Source organism: Harpia harpyja, chromosome 8 (genome assembly GCF_026419915.1).
Source record: "Harpia harpyja isolate bHarHar1 chromosome 8, bHarHar1 primary haplotype, whole genome shotgun sequence".
Classification (NCBI taxonomy): domain Eukaryota; kingdom Metazoa; phylum Chordata; class Aves; order Accipitriformes; family Accipitridae; genus Harpia; species Harpia harpyja.
The window spans coordinates 32,629,078-32,648,790 of record NC_068947.1 but is presented as its reverse complement, the minus strand read 5'-3'; the positions used below and the strand labels follow the sequence as shown (position 1 = coordinate 32,648,790).

The window sequence follows — 19,713 nt, the reverse complement described above, 5'->3', positions numbered from 1 at the left end:
TACAAAGTGACTTCATGTTACCTGTGCAGTGAGGCCAGGCATACATACCACACAGGGGCCCAAATCTCCTTCAGATACCACTGCTGTGGTTACAGAGGATGTTTACAGAGCTAAAGGTTCCCCTCTAGTTAACTGAATTTCCTCAGCCTTCTCACAACCGAGTTTCAGCCAAAATGCTTTCCTCTGTCTCTCGTCTCAGATATTCTTAGCCATGACTGTGACTATATGGATGGGCAAAGCAATGTTAACAGCCTACTGAAAGTACCCCATCTCTGTACTAACTGCAAGCCCAATAGCTGTATCTGAAAAAAATGGTAACAGCTGAGAGCCTGAGTTGTGATCTGCAACCATTCCTGCCTGTTGACAACAGCTGTCAATCAGACTGAAAGTATCTTGGGCTTTGGAATAACATGATTGCATGGAGGACTAGGTACATGACTGCATAAAGGAATGGGGTCCTGAATGACTGTTCCTCTTCAATTATACTCCTTCATGTAGTGCAACAAAGATAACTGCCAGCTTGAGTTGCATGAAATCAGTACTTAATCCTACCTTTGTCTTATACTTCTATTATAAGAAAGCTTGATATTCTTTACTATTGTCTACTCATAGTTACAGAGCAATGTTTCTGTTCAATATAGTATAATTTTTGTATGTATGTAGTTTTGTACTGTTTCTCTTCAAGTCCTTTTTGAAGTCTCATTTTAGTCTTTCTTAATTTTCCTTTCTCCGTTCCCTTTATTTCCTTGCTATATTTTCTGACAACTCATCACTAGGTGTACTGGATGTTGGGTAGTACAGGGTACTTGAGAAAGGTCCAGCCCATCATTCTAGCAGAACTTTAAAATCCAGTTTCACACTCAGATGTTGTTCTTCAGAGACCATACTGCTGTTTTCCTTGCAAAAGTTCCCTACATTGAATTTCTGCCTTCATCAGTATGTTCTTTCTGATAGTCAGCAGGCATCTCTTGCTTTTATAAATGGGAATGGCAGAGAGGGAAGAGTCCCCATTTTTTAAATCTTTCCATCCAGAAGTGATGAAGTGGCAGTAGTCTCTCAGAGTTTTCTTCAAATAGACTACCAAACACAGATAAGCAAGGATGAAAATTAACTGCAAGTACGTAAGTGATTTAATCTGGATGCTACCTGCAGTTGGGGGAATAACAGGACACAAGAGATCTGGCGAGACTTCATACTACTTTTGTGAGAGCACAAATTCTGCTGTTTCATCAGTACACTCCAGCAATGCCCACATATTTACAACATATACATTGCTGCCTTTAAATATGTTCAAACTTTTATATATGTTTTCTAATTACTCTTGCCCTGGGAAAGGCAAAACAAGTTTGCCAAATGCATGTAATGTTTTTGCATAAGACAAAGCATTAAAATGTTAAAAAGAAATTCTAGACATACCTCTCTACAACTGGGTGAATGCACTACTTGCCCTTTATTTGCATTTTGGTACCTGAGAAGCTCACTGAAGCTCACCACGAGCCTTTTTCAAAGGTTACTCAACTTTTAACAGAATCTGTGTTGCTCTTAGGGAACATAAATACATGTAATTTTTTCCAGACTGATTAATCATTACAAAGTGTTTGTTCCCTACATATTCAAACTATCCTATGTGAATATTTCCATAGATGAAATAAGTATTATATTTGACCAGGACTTTGGATCAAGGGGACAAGTCTGCTCATTGCTATTGACTTTGGGTCAGGTTATCACAGGGTGCTCATACAACAGAGAACAAGTTATTTGCCATTATACACTAGATTTTATTTCATACAAACATACATGTTACCACTTACCTTCCTATATAGGAATGCACGCTTTGCTGATTACTAGGTATACAAATGTAATGCTGATATACAACAGTCGCAGTTTGCTTTACTACTGCCCTAAAATGCCCCATGTCCACATGAACTCCAGTAAGTGGCCATCATTTTCCATGGGCAAGTTGGAAACAGACACGTGTCATCACATGTACTGACCTTGGAAACTATTCTAAGGGGAAACAATTCCACAACACCTTTGACTGCTAAGTATGTAAAACAAGGAGGTTCTCAGAGATCTAGAAAACATTGAAATGTATTATACCAGTAATCTAAACATGCATTAGCCATTCACCCACTGCATGCATTATCGTGATTATGTATCGATATTTGCTTGTATACTACAAATAAATAGCTAAACACATTATATACAGCCTTGCTTATGTTACGCAATGCATTATATATGTATTAGGCATAAATGCATACAAATAAGGAACATATATGTATACAGATATTATTATACTTCAAAGAACTTTGGTTAGCGTAATGTTTTATTTATTTGCTTGTCCTCCATCAAGCTATTAGCTAGAGTGATAATTGATCAAGCAATTGCATTTTAATTGTGGTAATAGAGCAGCTTTGTGATTTATTCCTCTTTGTTTTGTTTCACTACAAAGTAATCATCTTCGCTCAGATGTTTAACCACCCACCCAATTTATCTATTAAAACACTTTGACAGCCATATTTCATTGATCTCTGTAGGGTCTACAATGGGCATGGCAATTTCACTCCTTCACAAGGTAATTTCTTAATTGCAATGGTGTTGGTTATTGCCTCCTTAATTTGCACTTATACTAATCTACTATTTTTGTTAAATTTGAAGATGATGCCAATGATTTTACATTATTTTGTTCAATACAATAGGCCTGAGCCTGTTCTCTTTTAAACTGATGTTTGTCAGGAATCTCCTTAAGGTTATGATAACAAGTGTAAGGTCCGTGGAAGTAACAAGCTATAAGAGGTGAGAGGTATATCCTGAACTCTCAGGTAAGCATATTTTGTCCTAAGTAGACCTAAAGAAAAACAAAACAGTGAAACAAAATTTGGTCTAAAATGCGAACAACTACAGTACCTTCCTTTACGACTTGTATTTACTAGGGCAATAGTCACCTGTTTTCAAAGTAACATAACTGAAACTTAAATTTCTTCTATTTAAAAAGAAAAAAAGTGTATGTGTAACTACAGCGATAGCTGAAGAGTGTGTTCATAGAAGAATTGTATTAGTTGTTCTAGTATACCTCCTCTGACAACAGAAATGCTACTGTTTTGGGAGATACTTGTTATCTAAGGGATAAAATACCCAAACCAAAGCAGCAGCAGAATTCAAGGAAGAAAGAGTTAGAATCTTCTTCCAACAAGATGCAAAGTCTTAAAGATGCAAGCTGTAAGGTACGTCTGAAATGCAGCACTGAAGGCCCAATTTTGAACTCATACTGTAGTATCTTTCTCATCAGGGGCTACTGATGCACAAAAATGCTGATTCCCTTCTCTCTGTTGCTCTCCTCCAAGGTGTGCAGAGTATTTCATTCAAAGAATGATTCAGCTACTAGTTGGTTCTGAGAGTGCAAGAGTTGTTTAAACACTATTTTTCCTCCATGTTTTGTTTTAAACTTACTTTGTCTCTTTCTACCTATATACCTGGTGAAATAATGGGGTAGTGGCAAATAACCTCATGCTGTACGCATGACTTTTCAATAATATTTGTAAAATTTGTAATAACATTTGTATTTACGTTGGTAGCTCCCAACAAGAGTGTAGGGACCTTGCCACACTAACACAGGACCTTATGAACAACGTCCCCTCGTCACTGATTTCCATTCTCCTATGTAGTACAAGTGGGCACATTTAGACCTTTAGCTGCATCATGCATTGCAGTATATTGCAGGCTTTATTTCTAGATAATCTTCATACACTATTTAAAAGACTTCATTAAATACTTACAGCTTTAAGCCTATTAATGTTTATTATCTAGATGTATGCTTAGTATATAATGTATATTATCCACAAGACAGTAATGGAAGTTTAGCTCCATGTGATATTCTTGCATATAGATGTAAACGCTTACACTGTTTTCAGTTCTCAGTTATGCTGACCTATGTCGTCATTATCTCATGCTTACTCTCCATTTAGCAGTCAATACACAAATGTTGCATCTGTGTTTTGTTCTTTTCACTGCCTGAATTTTCAAATGGGATATTTTCTTTCAGCCCAATGATTTCGTAAATCCAATACCGACCATAATATTAAATATTGCAAACCGGCCGTCTTTGTATTCCGTAATGGAGAAACCTTACCCTGATACTTCTTTTGTACTTTTTCTCTTTTAATTAGGAATAAGTTGCTTAATTTTTAAGAATGTTTGTTTACCCTCTTTGCACAGAGGAGCAGATGTGCCCTTGGAAATCCATAAGTTGAGAAAGAAAAAGCATAGGTAAGTGAAATTCAATGAATAATTGATCACCGAAGTGACTACGTAATTGTTAGGGAACGTGACGGATAATTTTGACGGCGCAGGAAAAGAAGAAGAAAAAGCTGCAGACAAATAAAGCCCTGTTTTTAAAAACCAGACACATTTCTCATACCAGACTGCACAATAGCCCTGCAAGAGCAGCTATGAAAGGGGAGATTGCATGACATCCGTTTATAATGTGGCTTTCTCTCGCTTAAACGTTGCAACACGTATTACAATACCCGAGGTAACGAATCAATTAACCGGGAGCGGGCCCCTGCAGCCGCCCCCCCTCGGCCCCTCGCCCCCCCAGACCGTGCCCTCTCCGGAGCCGCTCGCTGCTGCTCGGCTTTGTAGTTTCCCGGCGCCGGAGCAGTAGGACCCAGGGGCCCTCCGCCGCCACCAATAGACGCTGCTACTCGGATCTATTTGTATGCGATGCCTCCTGCGCTGCGCATTAATAGTAATACCGATAACGGCTCTGAAAGAATTCTCTTCTGAAGAAGGATTTGATTTTCCAGGGTCCTGATACTGGGAAGAAATCCGGTTTCATCCCCCTTCTATTCAAAAGTCTCCTGAACGGCTTGTCGTCTTAAGCGCGCCCCCCCCCCCCCCAAATACGTCTAGATACCTTCTCGCTCCATGCAAGGAAAGTTGCAAAGGACCGTCTGGATGATGGAAGCGCTAGTTTTCTGAGAGCCTTCTGATCTCGGAGGGTAAGCAAGTCCCCCGACTACCGAAGTAGCGGCCGGTGCAAGCGTCTGGCCGGCAGCCGCGGGGAGGGGGGGGCCGCTCCCCGCTCCGCCGCGCTCGGGCACCGGCGCCGGGCGAGGCAACAGTTTCCCGGCGGCGCCGGGAGAGGTCACGGCGGGAGAGGGGGACGCGAAAGTAGCTGGGGCGGAGGGCGGGCGGGGGGAGCGGGGCGACAAGTTTCTCGGCGGGTACCGGCGGCGCGCTCATTGTCCCCGAAGTTGCCCGGGTTTCCGCGGGACGGCGTCCCCCCTCTTCGTTGCCACTCTTCGGCTGGCTCGTTATTAACAAAGAAGTTTTACTGCCGCGCAGCCGGCACCCCGTCCCTTTACCGGGCCGATCCCGGGGCGCCTGTCGGGCGGGCCTGCGGCCGCGGAGGGGCGGGCGGCGGGGGGGGGGAATCCACGCCGCAACTTCTGGCGGGTCGGTCCCCGCAGCCCGCCGGCCCCGGCCGGGGCGCGAAGCGCCGGCTTTGTTTTCGCCGCGCTTGCAATAACCTTGTCCCTTCTCGCGGGGGGCAAGGCGGGGGGGGATGCCGCCACCGGGGAGCTGCTCTGCCGGGGGAAGAGCCCCCCTCTCCCCCGCCGGCGCAGACCGAAATTCAGCGGCAGGGGGGCAATGCGTGGATATATGTGTGTGTATATATGTCTATAGGTGTATAAATAGCTTTAGAAACGGAAAGCGGCAGCACGGGCGGGGGGCTGTGATAGCGCACCCGCCAGCACTTGGCCGGGGGGGAGCGGCCCTCTACGCAGGGGCGCCGGGGGGGGGGCCGCAGTCCGCGGGTGTGCGGCCGCCTCCCCGCACAATGGAGGGTCCCCTGCGCGGCGGAGGAGGAGGAGGAGGAGGGAGGAGGGGGAGGAAGGGAGGTCTCCGGCTCCGCTGCAGCAGCTGCTCCTGCTGCTGCAGTGCCGCAAACCCGCACCGCCCCCGCACCGCGGGGCAGCGCCCCCGCGGAGGATGCTCGGCGCTGCGCGGCCGGCGCGTCGCCCTGGCCGGCCCAGCGCGGGCAGCGCACCCCGCGCTGGGCACGGCCCGACGGCGGCGGCGGCGGAGGGGACCCGGCCCCCCCCCGCCGCGGGGTCGCGGGCGGCGCTGGGGGTGCGCGGCCGCGGGGCGGGGCGGGAGGCTCCGCTCGGCCCCCTCGGTAATTCCCCGCGCGTTTCGGCCGCGGCGGAGGGTCAGCCGCAAGCGGCTCTTTCTGTGCAGGGCCGGTAGCAGAAGTGTTGCCGCACCTGAGTGTGAAGCTATTCAAGGGGGGGGAAGAAAAAAAAAAAAAAGAAACAGAAACGGGGGAGAAATGCACAGCACTTACGTATGCGAAAATTAGGCTGCAATGAAGTTTACCTTTAACACGATCAGTACCCGTGTTTTTTGTAAAGTGTTGTAGGTTATTTTTTTTTCCTCGTGTTCTCTGGGATGTGTTAAGGTTAATTAATGATCGATGACTCAAAAATGGATTTAAATGGGCTTAAGGTGGTTTTCATTTTAATTTCCCTTGCTCGTCTTTCACATTTTAGTTAGAAAAAGGAAATCTTTAAAGTTGCTGATTATTCTGAGTACACTGAAGAACCCTAGAGGCATTTTTTGCGGGAGGAAGCATGTTTTGTGACATACCTGTGTTTCACAGATGTGCGGATAGAAGGGACAGTTGTCTAATCCTAGACCATTGTGCCTAAGATACGTGTTGAGGTTCAACTGATAGGCAATAACTGGCATTTGAGAAGGCTTCTTATTAAACTGAAGTTCGTACTCTTCTTCATTAAAGGAAAAAAAAGCCTTTGTTGGATGCAGCTTGTAGACAAAACAGGTTAAGAATGACCTATTGTATTATGGAGTAATAAGGCTAATCTCCAAACATCACGTCTGACTTTTTTTCTGTGTGCTTCTTCATTCATTTTTCATTTGTCCGCGTGCGTATTTTCTACTTACGTCTTACACTGCTGTAAATTCCAGGGGCGTGTAAACAGGCTGTAAGAGTGTGGAAAGATATCTAAGTTTTGGTGATTAGGGACGAGGAAGGAAGGCAGAAAGCTAATAAAATGATTCTAGTGCTTCTCAGAGTAGTTCGTTGCTTTTCAGTCTTTCAGCAAACACAGCCAAACTTCTGCAAATTGTATAGCGGTTGTGTCCCAAGACCCTACAATAACAGGTTCCTGCAAGCATTTTTGGTACCATGACAGACACTTGTCCAGAAGCTGCACTGATTTCCATAAGAATCCTCATAAAAACAAAGGATGCCATTGTGCCAATGTGAAACAGCTTGGTGGTTGTTGACTGATTTCTTAGTCAGTGAGAGGAAATTTCAATCCTTATCTTTTGCTTTCCTTGGTAATATTGAACCCTCAATATTGAATATTGACCAGCTGAATGTTGGAGAAATGAGGCAGACTCTACCAATTCTGTGACAAGGTATCTGCAAGTGTCTTCACCAAGGCGTAAACAAAAGGTTTATTAGACATAGTGTCCCAATAGGTTTTTAAAGAGAACTAAATTCTTAACAAGAGGGAAGGATATTTGACTTCTATGGCCTTCCTTTGTTAATGTTATTTCATCTATTCCTGTGTTTTACATTTTTTTTTTTTTCTTCACTTTATGGACTTTTCATATTGTCTTCTGCTGTAACTGGATTTGGACCACAAAAAGCAACATAATGCACATGGACATTATATATACAAAGTATTTCCTTCAAGTAACTTTTCAAGGCCTATGTGGGCATCTAAACTTCAGCCTAAGCAATAGAGGAAAGTGTATTAGCCACAGGAGACTCAGATTTTTTTTTTTAAGGAAACCATAGGAAATGTTAATGTATACAGATGAGCAAATGCAATATACTTTCCTCATGTGTAAAGTAGAGTAGAGAGGTCTTTCTTCTTCCATCTGGATTTCACTGACTTCTTTGTTGTGGCATATGGCTAGGTATAAATTTAGCAAACTTGTATAGTTCAACAGTAGGTGTGTTTAAAAAAAAAAAAGGGGGGGTGAGTGGGGGGTAGGGAGGAAGGTGGAGGGAAGGAAGGGATTTATAGACCTTTTACATGAGAAGAATTCCGTGGGCTGTGATCTTCCTGGGGTGGAATCACCTGTCAAGCAAAGGAGTCCTTAGGCCAAAACAGGAAAATGATTGGGAAACTGATTTTGTTTGCCCAGATTTTGCACTTGCCCTTTTAAGTGTGTTCTGTGCCATCAGAAACATCTAGCAATGTTGCTTTGCTTAGAGCTGACCTGGACTCCCAGGTAACAGGTGACAGAAGTTATATGTGTAATGTGTTAATCCATCGGGGGTTACAAACATGCGTTTGTGAAAGAAAGAGATGAGGAATTAAATAAAGTGGGATTGAATTTTACTTTGTCCACCTGTATATCTTCTCCAGGTAGCCTGTTCTGTGGCTTAAAATGCAAATTATCATGTTTTTTTAACATACATAGTATATGGCCTTGTACTAATATGTTTCTGTATGTCCTTGTTACTTTCCTAGCTACATCTTTGTTAACATACAAGATCAGGAACTTTAAATATGTTGAACCCTTCTATTGAGGAAAATACTAGAATAATTGCAGCTCAAGACTAAAGTTTCTTGGTAACAATATTTGTGAACGCTTTATTTTTACATGTATTAGTCAAGCCCTATGGAATTACAGGTTCAGCACTTGGTTCTAGGTTCAGGAGGACTTTGGTCTCATGGTTTTTCCATCTCTTTCTGTGTTCCATAATACTATAACTCAACCAATTTGACTGGATTTGCACACATATTTGCCTGTATTATAGGGAAAATGGCCTCTTCAAGAAAAGCTTAGACAATTTCAAATTTCTAGGCTTATCAAAGTGATACATCACACAATAGAAATATGAAGAGAAACCTTGTGTGTCCTTCTCTGCAATTATAATATGATAGTCTTTAAAAAAAAAAAAAAAAAGCTCTAGAAAGGACAGAGAAAATGAAAACCCCTATAACCCATGAAAGAATTGTAAGGCAAGTATACATACCTTGAGTGTGTAAGTTAAACATGTAGCAGCACCATAAGGTTTCAGAAAACTCAAGTAATCCTTACCCAGCACACAGGGGGGCATAATGAAATATTTCCTCCAACGTACAAGAGATTTAACAGATATCCCGTGTTTCACCTGTAATATTCTATCTGTCTAAACTGCGCAGTCCATAAATCTTTCATTCCCTATCCATCTTCTAATCATCAGTCCCATCAGTTCTCTCTTACCACCATCAATTTATAGTCTGCCAAACACATCAATCCTTTGCCTCAATTAACTCTCTCTGACCTCCAAACTTCTCCAGTCATTAATCTGTCCTTGTCCATCTTGAGGTCCAAGTGTGTACCGTCCTCCTGCCTTCCCTGGTCATCTCTGTGTAACTTCCATAAGGGCATTTTTGTTTCTTTGTTTGTTTCCAGTCCTGTATCATCCATCTTTCCTTAGCCATTTCTAGGCCTGTGCTCTAGGTCTGCCAAGTCATGAGAATTTCTCACGTTTTCATATGGTAAATTGATTTCGCCAAGTGTCCTTTAGCTTTCTCCTCTGTCAGTAGCGAACACATTGAGTGTATTTGTCCTCTTTCCATACTTAACTCTTCTCTTGCTCCTCAGAGTTCACATAAGTTGATCCTTATACCAACACAATGAGTGTGGCAGGAGAGAGAAAATGAGTTGGCAGGAAACAGCAGTGTGACTTGGTAGCCTACTGGTTGTCCCCAACCTAGGGGAGATACTGCTAATTCTGGTCTGACTTCTCTATAATACAACTGGCTTCAGACAAATGCCATGTGGTTATAATATTCAAAGTTGGTCTAAGGAGTAGCATCCAGAGCCCAGAGAGTCTTATATTCAGCCAAGTGCTCGAGTTTCTAGGCCAGACTTTTCTTACATGCTGTTTTGGGCCCAAGGGTCATCCCTTTCTCCTTGCAGCCTGGCACAGTAGGGATGGAAGATGCCACTTGCCCATCTTCCTTGAAGCTTCCTTGAACCACAACATAGAATAATTTAAGCTAGGGCTGAGGCGGTGTCTATTCTGGGAAGACAAGAGCGGTGAGACCTGAATTTCTGGCAAGAGTGTGGCTGGAATTGAGGTCTCTTACTGCTGCATGAAGCAATTCCTGCACAGTATATCATACCTTCTCTTTCTCCTCAGTCTTTTGAAGTAAAGTAGCCATGGTTTGCAATGTAGTTCATGCTGCCTGGATCTTCACCTTGCTCAGGGCACAGGGTTTCCTTCCAACCAAGGAGTGGCACTGAGTTCAAAAGTCCTTTCATGTTGTTCTTGTATTGCTGTGGGGTGAATCTAAGTTCCCTAGTTGAGGAAGTTCTGCATCATCCCCATCTCTCCAGAGAAATTTTCAGGCTGAATAGAGAAACACCTTAAGTAGCTATTAGAATGTGGCTTTTTCTATATCATTTTCTTCAACTTGGGGGAAATGATTCTGCATAAATTCTGTTGCATGCTCTGGATTTCCCTCTCAGAGCCCCTGCTTGGGAGAAGAAACAGTTGCATGGGAGGCACAAAGAACGAACTTCAGTGTGTATCTTTGTTACTCCCCATGACAATAAGTCTGTTCCACTCCTAAAAATAGCGCAAGAAAGAATTTGACTCATCCGGTAAACTAGGATTCAGTTGCCAACAATGGTGACTTGTCACACTAACAATTTTGCTCTAGTGGTGAATATATATTCAAAACCAACTGTATTTGAATACGCAATCTAATATATCATGCTTTGATGCTTCTAGTATTTTATGTCCCTGTTTGTCCTCAGACACAATAGTCAATTAAATTCTCAGTTTATTTTATTGTTTTGTTCTTCTAGCTCTTTTCTTTCTAAAAGGGAACTGTAGAAAGGTAACGGAAAAAACTTTATTAATGCAAGACACTGGCTGTGAGCATACATGCGCTAAGTTGCTGTAATCACACTTTTTAGTGTCTTGCAGTACATTCTAGAAAAAACAAGACTTGAGGAACTTCATTACAGTCTTCATTAAGACTTCCACACTCAAAAGAATTTAGTGTTAGAAAGCACCAAAAAACTAAACATGAGAGGTAAAGTGATCCTCCAAAACAATACACATCTAAGAACAGCTCACCTAACTACAGGAGGAGATCCACTGCATATGGTGCTGCCCTTGGCTAATATGGAAATCTAAATAAATGGCGGTAGTGTTTGTAACTTGCCCTTTTTCCAGGAACACAAAGATTTTAGAGTAGCATTCTACTAAGAACAGCTGGACAAAAGAGTTGTAAACTCATTTTGATTTCCTTATAAAACTTTCCAAATTTACTGAACTTTTTCTAACTGCAAGTCCTGCCACACCCAACTCAATATCTGAAAGTCAAATGCTTTTCTTTCACTCTTATTTATCACCAGTGGTAGTTGTGACTCAGATAAATTATTCTGCAAGTTTATGCCTCAAATCCACCCCAGTTGTGTCAAGAATTTTATTAGTGATAAATGCATTTAGGGATATGACTTGACTCTTTGAACCCATGTTTAAATTTTCATAACTGACAACTGAAAAAAAAAATCCTTTCTGTGTTAAAAACTAAACACGAAGATTAAGCAAATTGTCTACAGGCAGACGGGACTGCAGACAATTCTAACTGAAGTATTTGAATAAAATAAAGCCAACTTCAGTCCCCAGATAAGCCCCTGATGCAGCTAAGTATTTTTGGCTAATAGCACTTCTGAATGTTTTTAAAATTAAGAAAAAAAGCTGCTATTGAAAATATTGCACGCATAAGGTCTAAAGAAAGTTAAAGTGTATCGCTATTTCTTATATCATGGTATTGTAATCAAGTCTGACTGCCTATGGTATTGAAATGAAGCACTGAAAAAACTGTTTCCAATAATTTCTTTTAGATTGGGTGTGCTGTATATGGATGAAAGCAAGGCACACTTTTGAACTATCTACGCTCTGTTATGGAAAGATAGGAACACTTCCTCTGAGTGAAACAGGAGAGGAATGAGAGAATGGAAAGTATGGCAGAAGGAATTACAGGGTCCAAATATGCTTCATCTTGCATGTAGATTTGACACTGCAAGTTAATTTTATCTTTGTTTGTTGAAATATATTTTGGAGTAACCCACAGCTTACTGCCTCTGTGCATTAGTAAATCTCACTACAGAAAGCAATCATAGTAAGGAGAGGATCAACAGATGAAAAATATATATTTAAATAACGATAACGACTAGATGGCAAGCAAAACCAAGAAGCATTCCTCTTCTGTTCTGAGGGGGAAAAAAGTACAATTTCCAAAATTTTATGGTCATGGTCTGTTGTGGTGGAATGAAGATTATTACATCATTTGAGTTGTCTTTGATGCATTACCCAAACCAGGATTTTACTTTCCTAGCTCCTGAACAATGTGTAGAATAAGTGGTATTTCTATACCTTGAAGCATTCTCTCAGTTGAAAAAGTTAAAAAAAAAAATACTTTAATCAAATGAACAGAGCTCTGTCCATAACATTTTAGCTTGAGAAATACAAAACTTTCAATCCTGAAATGTATGTGTAAGGTATAAGGTACAAGATTAGCTCTGAGTGTTTTGATATAGCAGGTGTTTTCATCTTAAAAGTTCTGGTAACAAATACTAAAATGTACTAAGCATAAAAGGCTAAGAGAAGGACAGGCATTTTCATGCCTTGCCATACCTACACATCATCTACATTCAGCCTTACTTGATTGGAGGGGAGTATTGTGTTTCTGTCAGTAGCTTATGTAATTAAAATATTTTTGCTTGTGTTTGCATGTAAATTGCCAATCTGTGATTTCTTTTTTTTATTATTTATTTTTTTATTATTATTATCACATTATGTCCGTAATATGAGCAACCATCCTGATTGTGAGCTTTTCCCAATAAGTAATAATTCTCCCAAAATCTTTGGTAGGAGAAGTTTGAAGTAGGTGGTCTGAATGATTTTTTCTGGGGCCCATAACTCCTTTCTCAATATCATTCCTTGATGTCATGTGTGAAAGAGTCAATGTGCAACTATGCAACTGTCCATTCACATTGACAACATAGTTCGCAGTTAATGTATTTCTGTAAAAAAATTATTTTAAATATTGTTACTTTAAATACTGCAACCTGTTTTTCAAGAATGGTTATCCTAAATCTGCTAGACTAGATTTCTACTGTCATTACAGTAAATGCCTTGTTTATTACCTGAGGTCACAGACATATATTTGTATGGGAAAAGTGCCTAATTTGCCTGTGGGCTCAAAGCAGGTCCCTGATTTTTCCCTGATGGAAAACCTTAGCAGCCCCTCCTTAGTTATTTTAGGACAAGTCATAATGCGTGTGTATTTGTTTCACTCAATAAATAGCTTTAAGTGCAAATACAATAATTCTTTTGTACCTATTCCCATTGATTTCATGGCAATGAAATGATTTCCCTTTATGCAACTTGCAGCAATAAGCAGCACTGTAAAAATGAAACCAGGTGAAACTGATCTTGATCTATGCCAAGGTATGCAGAATACTGTAAAGCAAAATACATCAATTTCAGTGTGTGATACTTTTGGGAAGGCTACGTAGTTCATAATCTACTGTTGCTAAAGTACCCTATATGCCTAGCATCACCCAGCTTTGACTAATGAGACCGCAAGTTCTGTGCTAATCAGCAGAGATCAAAAGAGGCAGTGGCCTTAACCTTGCATTGATCCAGAGAGAGCCCAGCCGTAGGTGGATGATATTATTCAGAATGTTTTTTCTCTGACAACAGGAACCAATTGTGGATCCTACAGCTTTTCTGCTCATCTGCTTATCATCGCAGATCAAGACATTCCAAAGGGGAATTGGTATACTTTAGGAATAGAGGAATAATTCAGATTTCTTCTCACACACCTCTATATGAATGTATGGTGCATTTCTAATCTCAGACTACACGTCTTCTTATCCTGATGTCAGGAATAACCTGTAATAAAGGCAACCACTAAATATTTCTTGCAGTTTGGTACAAGATGGTACTGCCCTGTTCTGCTAAGATTATCATGGATGACAGTAAAACTCTTTCTGGTCTTATTCTGACTAAAAGATAACATGTTGCTTGAGAGAATGGTTCAAACCCTCACACACCTCTGGGAAGGCAGGAAAATTTCAGCTGACCGCAGGTACTCAGCTTTTCATTGATTCTTGGCTGAGCTACAGTAATGAGAAACATGAAAGCCTAAATATTTAGAAAACACTAGGCAATATAAAATCATGCAGCACATTTCCTGCTGGGGCTACCATAACCATATTGACCCTACTCCCTGCATCCCATCAAGTTCAAGGCTTCTCTCTTAATATCCAGGGAGGTTAATATCTTTGGCCTAGGACGGCCAGAAGTTTTTCAAGCTCTCTTTATAATGTCTCAGTCTTTCTGGCCTGATGGAATGTGCTACAGTAAAAATTAAAGTGCAACCTCTGTAAAAAACAGGACTTTCTTGGGGTATATGCTAAAGCATTATGAAACCAATTGCTGAAGGAGTTAGGAACTAACATTTAACTGTACCTTCCTCTCCAAATACAGCACTCCTCTTTGAGGGAGTCTTGTCTAGACTGATTACAACACAGAGGGAGTTTGTTTGTTTTAAGACTGTCTCAGTCATCAGGGAGAAGATTCAAATGTGATAGCTGCTAGTCAAACCCAACCAGAAGGCAGTAATGTGCTACTGTGCTTAGCACAGTATAGAACTCACTTGCATGGACGCCATCACAGAGTGCCCTAAAGGGGAGATTGTACATCAATCTGCCCACTGTTTCAGAGGGTGAAGGGAAGAGGAACGCATGCCAGGCTCCAGCTCTTCCATAAAAGTCCTCCTTTTCTGGTACAGCTTTTCTCTGGCAGGTGAGATGGATAGGCTAGACTAAAGCCATGTCTCCTTGTAGCCTTGCTCGTCTGCATAAGGTAACAGCTGTTCTAATGAGCCTGTTTCCTTTGCGCTGCAATAACTAATCATGGGACTTGTCCCAACCAAAGTCACTGAAAATAGTTTCAGTAGTGAATGGCCTTAATCTTTCCATTATAGTGAGTTGCCATATAGTTATATGCAGGTGCACATAGAGAAACTCTGACGTGGGGGCTTTGTAGTTCTTGAGTTTTCCTAGGGAAAAATTGAACCTTTGCAATCTCTAGGTCTGTTCTATCTCAAATATATTTCAGGGAAAAATACTGGAATTAGAAATATGAATATCTTCGTACTTTACAAGGTATTCATAATCTGTGAGTTCTTAAATATACCTGTTTTCAGATGAAGATAGTATCATGTTATGAAATCTTAGCAATAAGAAGCATTAAGACAGAGTACATGAAAAAACACATCTATGTGAAGCCCTTTACAAGAGAGGCAATAAGCTACAAATTGCTGCTCTGTTCCAGGTAGTTTTATCCCAAAGTCAAAGGAAAGCATGATCTAGAAATCTAAATATAATATGAAAGACATGATTTGTAACTAAAACCACATCCCATTTTCAGGAAAAACAGAAACAAACCCAGAAATTTAAAGGTACCTCAGGTGAGATTCTTCCTTTTCTTTTTTGATGGTTTTGTTGTTGTTATAAAATTTTTCTGCATAAGTGGACCTTCATGTTCCATTTTGCCTTTTCAGCTCTTTGTGACAACAGACCATCCTTCACATAGGAATAAGGCTGTTATTGCAGGTGGCACTGGAATACTAGTTGGAAATTCAGTTCCTGAGTCTGCTCCTCCCTCTAGTGGAACAGATACTCTTCTCATGAGTAATTCTGGAGAAAAGTAATGGAAAAATGGAAGCTTGGCAATGTATGTTTCTTCTTCTCCATAACTTCTTAAAATGGCTCAGAAAACTGAATGGATAAAGACTGCTTCTACAGGCAGCTAAAACCACTTGAATGCTGCTCCATCTGGACCACCCACTGGCTGGAGCCATTGCTGGAGTGCAGGACTAAGGTGCCTGTTTCGCCCTGCTTTGCCTTTGAGAGTCCTTGGTGCTAGGGAGTGTTCTGGGTGTGTGACAGCTAATTATGTGTCTCTAGCAGAGATGTGGCACCCTTCTCCAAAACTTTGCTTCAAACAGTAGTAGTTTTTTAATTGGTTTGTACTAATCATCTAAGGTGTAATGACTGTAGTTCAGAAATGAAATGCCCATACCAATCCTCTTCAGCGTGGTCTGTTCCAGATTAAAAAAAAAAAAAAGGCAAATAAAAATTTTGTGCTTTTGAAGTGAAGCTAAAAACTTTGTGCTACTGAAATGTGAAATGAAGCTAGAGAAGGACTCTTAGGGAGAAAATGCTGTGTAATTAAAAAAAAAAAAGCCAAACCACAAATTAAAAAATAGTCCAGGAAATGCAATATCAAACATTACATAATCCATCTTTCTATTAATGTAATTTTTGTTCAAACATAACATTTCTGTTTGTATAGCAATAGGCTACTGATGAAGAATAGAGGAGGTTTGCTATGAGAATGGAGATTATACACCTGTCTTGGGTTCAGGTATAGAATGTGATATGCATTTAAAGAAAAAAACAAAGCTGGGTGTACAGTTGCATTATTACCCAGCAACGATTTTCAATGTTTTCCATGAAAAATGTTTTAATAATACAGAAACAATTTGAAAAGGTAAAGCTGAAGGCCTATTACTTGCATGGCTCAGTGATGGCTGCCAAACGCTCATTTGTGACACTGAAGTCTACTCCCACCACCTTCATTGGAAACTAAAGGTTATCACAGCATTGAAGGCTCAAAAATGTGTATGTATGTTAATGCAGTTCAATGATACACTGTATTTTACTAATACCATATGGTTTTGAAGTGTATTGGTGTCTTTTTCAGCTAGTTACATATCAAGTTACAATTTTATATTACCTTACACAGCAGTAACAGAGTAAATAAACACCATCATCATGGTTTCAACCTGTAGCTAAAGAACCTAATTTTGTTTTCTCTAGGTCAATAGGAATATATTCACTAGAAATAGATCATCAAGGAACACCAAGGACCTAGATTCTCTAGATCAGCAGAAAAAGTACAAAGGGGAAGAAAAACTTTGAATTTTTATGAATTTTGCCCATGTCTTTAAAGTCTATTGTGAGCTTTTGAATTACAAAATGTTAAGGCATGAATACACTAAGAAAGTAAGGGTGATAAATGAAAAGATATTGCACAGTACTTTGTAAATGTTTTCTTAAGTATATTTTTCTTTAAGTGGTATGAGATTTATGGAGTATGCCTGTGTGAATTGTACCTCCCACCAGTAGCTTCTCCACATAGAGAAAGAACAGTTTATTGCAGCTGTCACCTAATGAAATGACTCCTGCAGTTCAAGTACTTGCAGCTTTGGGATGAAAACTGTGCTTCTGACATTTTTGGCAACATATACCAATGTCCTGTGGCAGAAAGGTTTTGTTTTGTCGTGATGTACAACAACTGCAGTGAGCAAAGACCATAAAGACTTGAATATCAGAAATCATTTTATCTTTAATCTGCTGTTAATTTTTTTGCTGAGAAGCAGAAAGTCTGCCAAATTTTGTGCAGAACGTAATCTTAGAGGTCAATGCAGTTTCAGTATGTATGATTACTTTCTTAAAATGTCAAGCTTAAAAAAAATAGTGAGAGGGAGCTGAGATTGCCTTTACAGGGGATAATCACATATTCACATTGGAGCCACACTTTGGCTATCTGGGCACAGGAGGAAATATATTCCATGTGATATTAGTACTTTGATTTGTAAGGCCTTTGGGTCAAGAATTGTGTCATCTTCAAGGTATGCTGCACCTAGATTTTTTTGAAAATTGCAAATCCAAATATCATGCAAATGAATGGATAAAGTAGCTGGAAATAGTCTGATTCATTACTGCACTGTTTATGGCTGTGCATGTAACTGAAAAAGAGATGACTGCAATGCTAGCATTTATACCTTATTTCTCTGAGTGTAAATGCACCTACAGACCTTTTATTACAGTCTAACTGGAGGGCTGGTGAATAATCTCAGCATGGTTGAGCAGCAAATGTTGGAGGATAATTGGATCTGCAGGCTAAGATAGTATGAACATGGAAGGTCTGGTAGGGAAGATTGATAGGCAGTTATTTTACATTGTGTTTGAAATCTACTTTTTGTTTGTAATTTTATGTGGAAGATAACTTACTTTTAAAAGTTAAAAATTGTAAGTTTTGATTCAAATGAAAGATTGAGGTTAATATTCCCTAAATAATGTCTTTGTAGTCATAAGCTGGTAAACAGAACATGCTGAAGAGTCCATTCAATAAAGCTTATAAGCCTTTAATTAAACTGTGAAGTCATTTATACGATGCTTTAAAAGTGAATCTTTGAATGTAAACTTCAAACATTACGCTGAGGATATTCAAGTACTATATGTCCTACAGAGACAGCATACTTTCTTATAGGTGGTTTTTTTTCCCTCCCAAGTGAGATTTCAATCATTATTGTATATTAAAAGACAAATTAATAATACAGCTGAAGTACTCTGGATAAATTCTGGCTGCCTTAATTTCTTTGCAAAGCTGCTAATGGATTTTTTTTTTTTTAGCAGGGGTAGCTTGGACAAGTGCTGCTGCAGTAAGCCTTTAATAATATTATTATTCCTTAGTCCCTTGCCTGTCCATTCTGTCTCTTATTTGATAAGAAATCTGTTCTTTCATTGTTGTTTATCTTAGGACACTTAACAGCTCAGAGTCGGATAGATTTTGCTTGCTTCTTTGCAAAGTTATTTTATTGAATGCATATTTCATAAAGCCATATTCTTTAAGATAAAACTTGTTTGAGAGGAGGGCAATACAATACAAATGACTCTCAGTCACACTGTTACTCATGCTAGATTTCACAGTGGTGTTGGCCAACATACGGGGGGTCAAGTGCCTGTAATTGGAATAATTTTACATTGTCCTCTTTTCACATGCTTCAAACAAGTGAAGAAGAAAAACTTGATCAAGTACAATGACAGTCATTCTCTGTTTATAGCTAATCTTGGAATCTGCTATCCAACTATTCAGTTAAATTTGCTAGAGAGATTGAGGTCTCAAAGATGTCCAAGTTCCTACAAGTAGAGGAGGAGGAGAGACCCAAATTAATGTCCACATTACTACAATATTTATCTATTCTGTTAGTCTGGCTGAATGATTGATCAGTGTGTACTTGGCTGGCTAATGAGAAACGAGCTGCTCCAGATCAGTCCCAGATCCTTTCCTAGTTTGTCCCTCTGAGTGACTTTGGCATGCGCTTGGTGGGAAATTGGGAAATGTGGAGTTGATGTGATGATGTGCACTGTTTTCCACTGTGACTGGAAGGAAGAGGAATGAATTGTAATGGTTTATTGTAATAGAACTGGAGAAGGGATTTAGGACCGAAATCTGTAGGAAGGGAGGCTTCACAGCACAAGTTATTCATTGCAGTCACCCACAGGGTCCACCTATAACACTTTCCAGAAGAAGCTGAGCTGTGTAATTTTCAAAGGAGAGAGAAAAAAAAAAATAAAATAGGGTGTAGTCACTATCAATAGTAGTTCCTGAAAATGTGAGAGCATTCCCTAGATTTACTGTCATGAAACAAATCCTTAAGTTGGCTCTTGCTCTGTCCCTGACGAATTCAACTACTAAACCCCTCTATTCCAAGAAAAGAAATTATATGAAACAATTTTACTTTGGAAGTTGATCAGCTATGTGGGACTGAATAAAATGTGAAGTATTTAGCCTTTATC

The 19,713-nt window shown here is 40.2% G+C and overlaps 1 protein-coding gene across 4 annotated transcripts in view; it reads left to right on the top strand.

Annotated features, from left to right (window-relative positions):
- Nucleotides 1-4,713: 4,713 nt before the first annotated feature.
- ROBO1 (roundabout guidance receptor 1) overlaps nucleotides 4,714-19,713 on the top strand; it is a 760,895-nt gene continuing 745,895 nt past the window's right edge. For 3 of the 4 annotated variants that reach the window (XM_052794283.1, XM_052794280.1, XM_052794279.1), the window contains exon 1: nucleotides 4,715-5,000. The gene's annotated coding sequence lies outside the window, so the exon portion shown is untranslated. Of the gene's footprint in view, nucleotides 5,001-19,713 lie in introns of all 4 variants that reach the window. The other variant, XM_052794285.1, reaches the window with a different exon arrangement.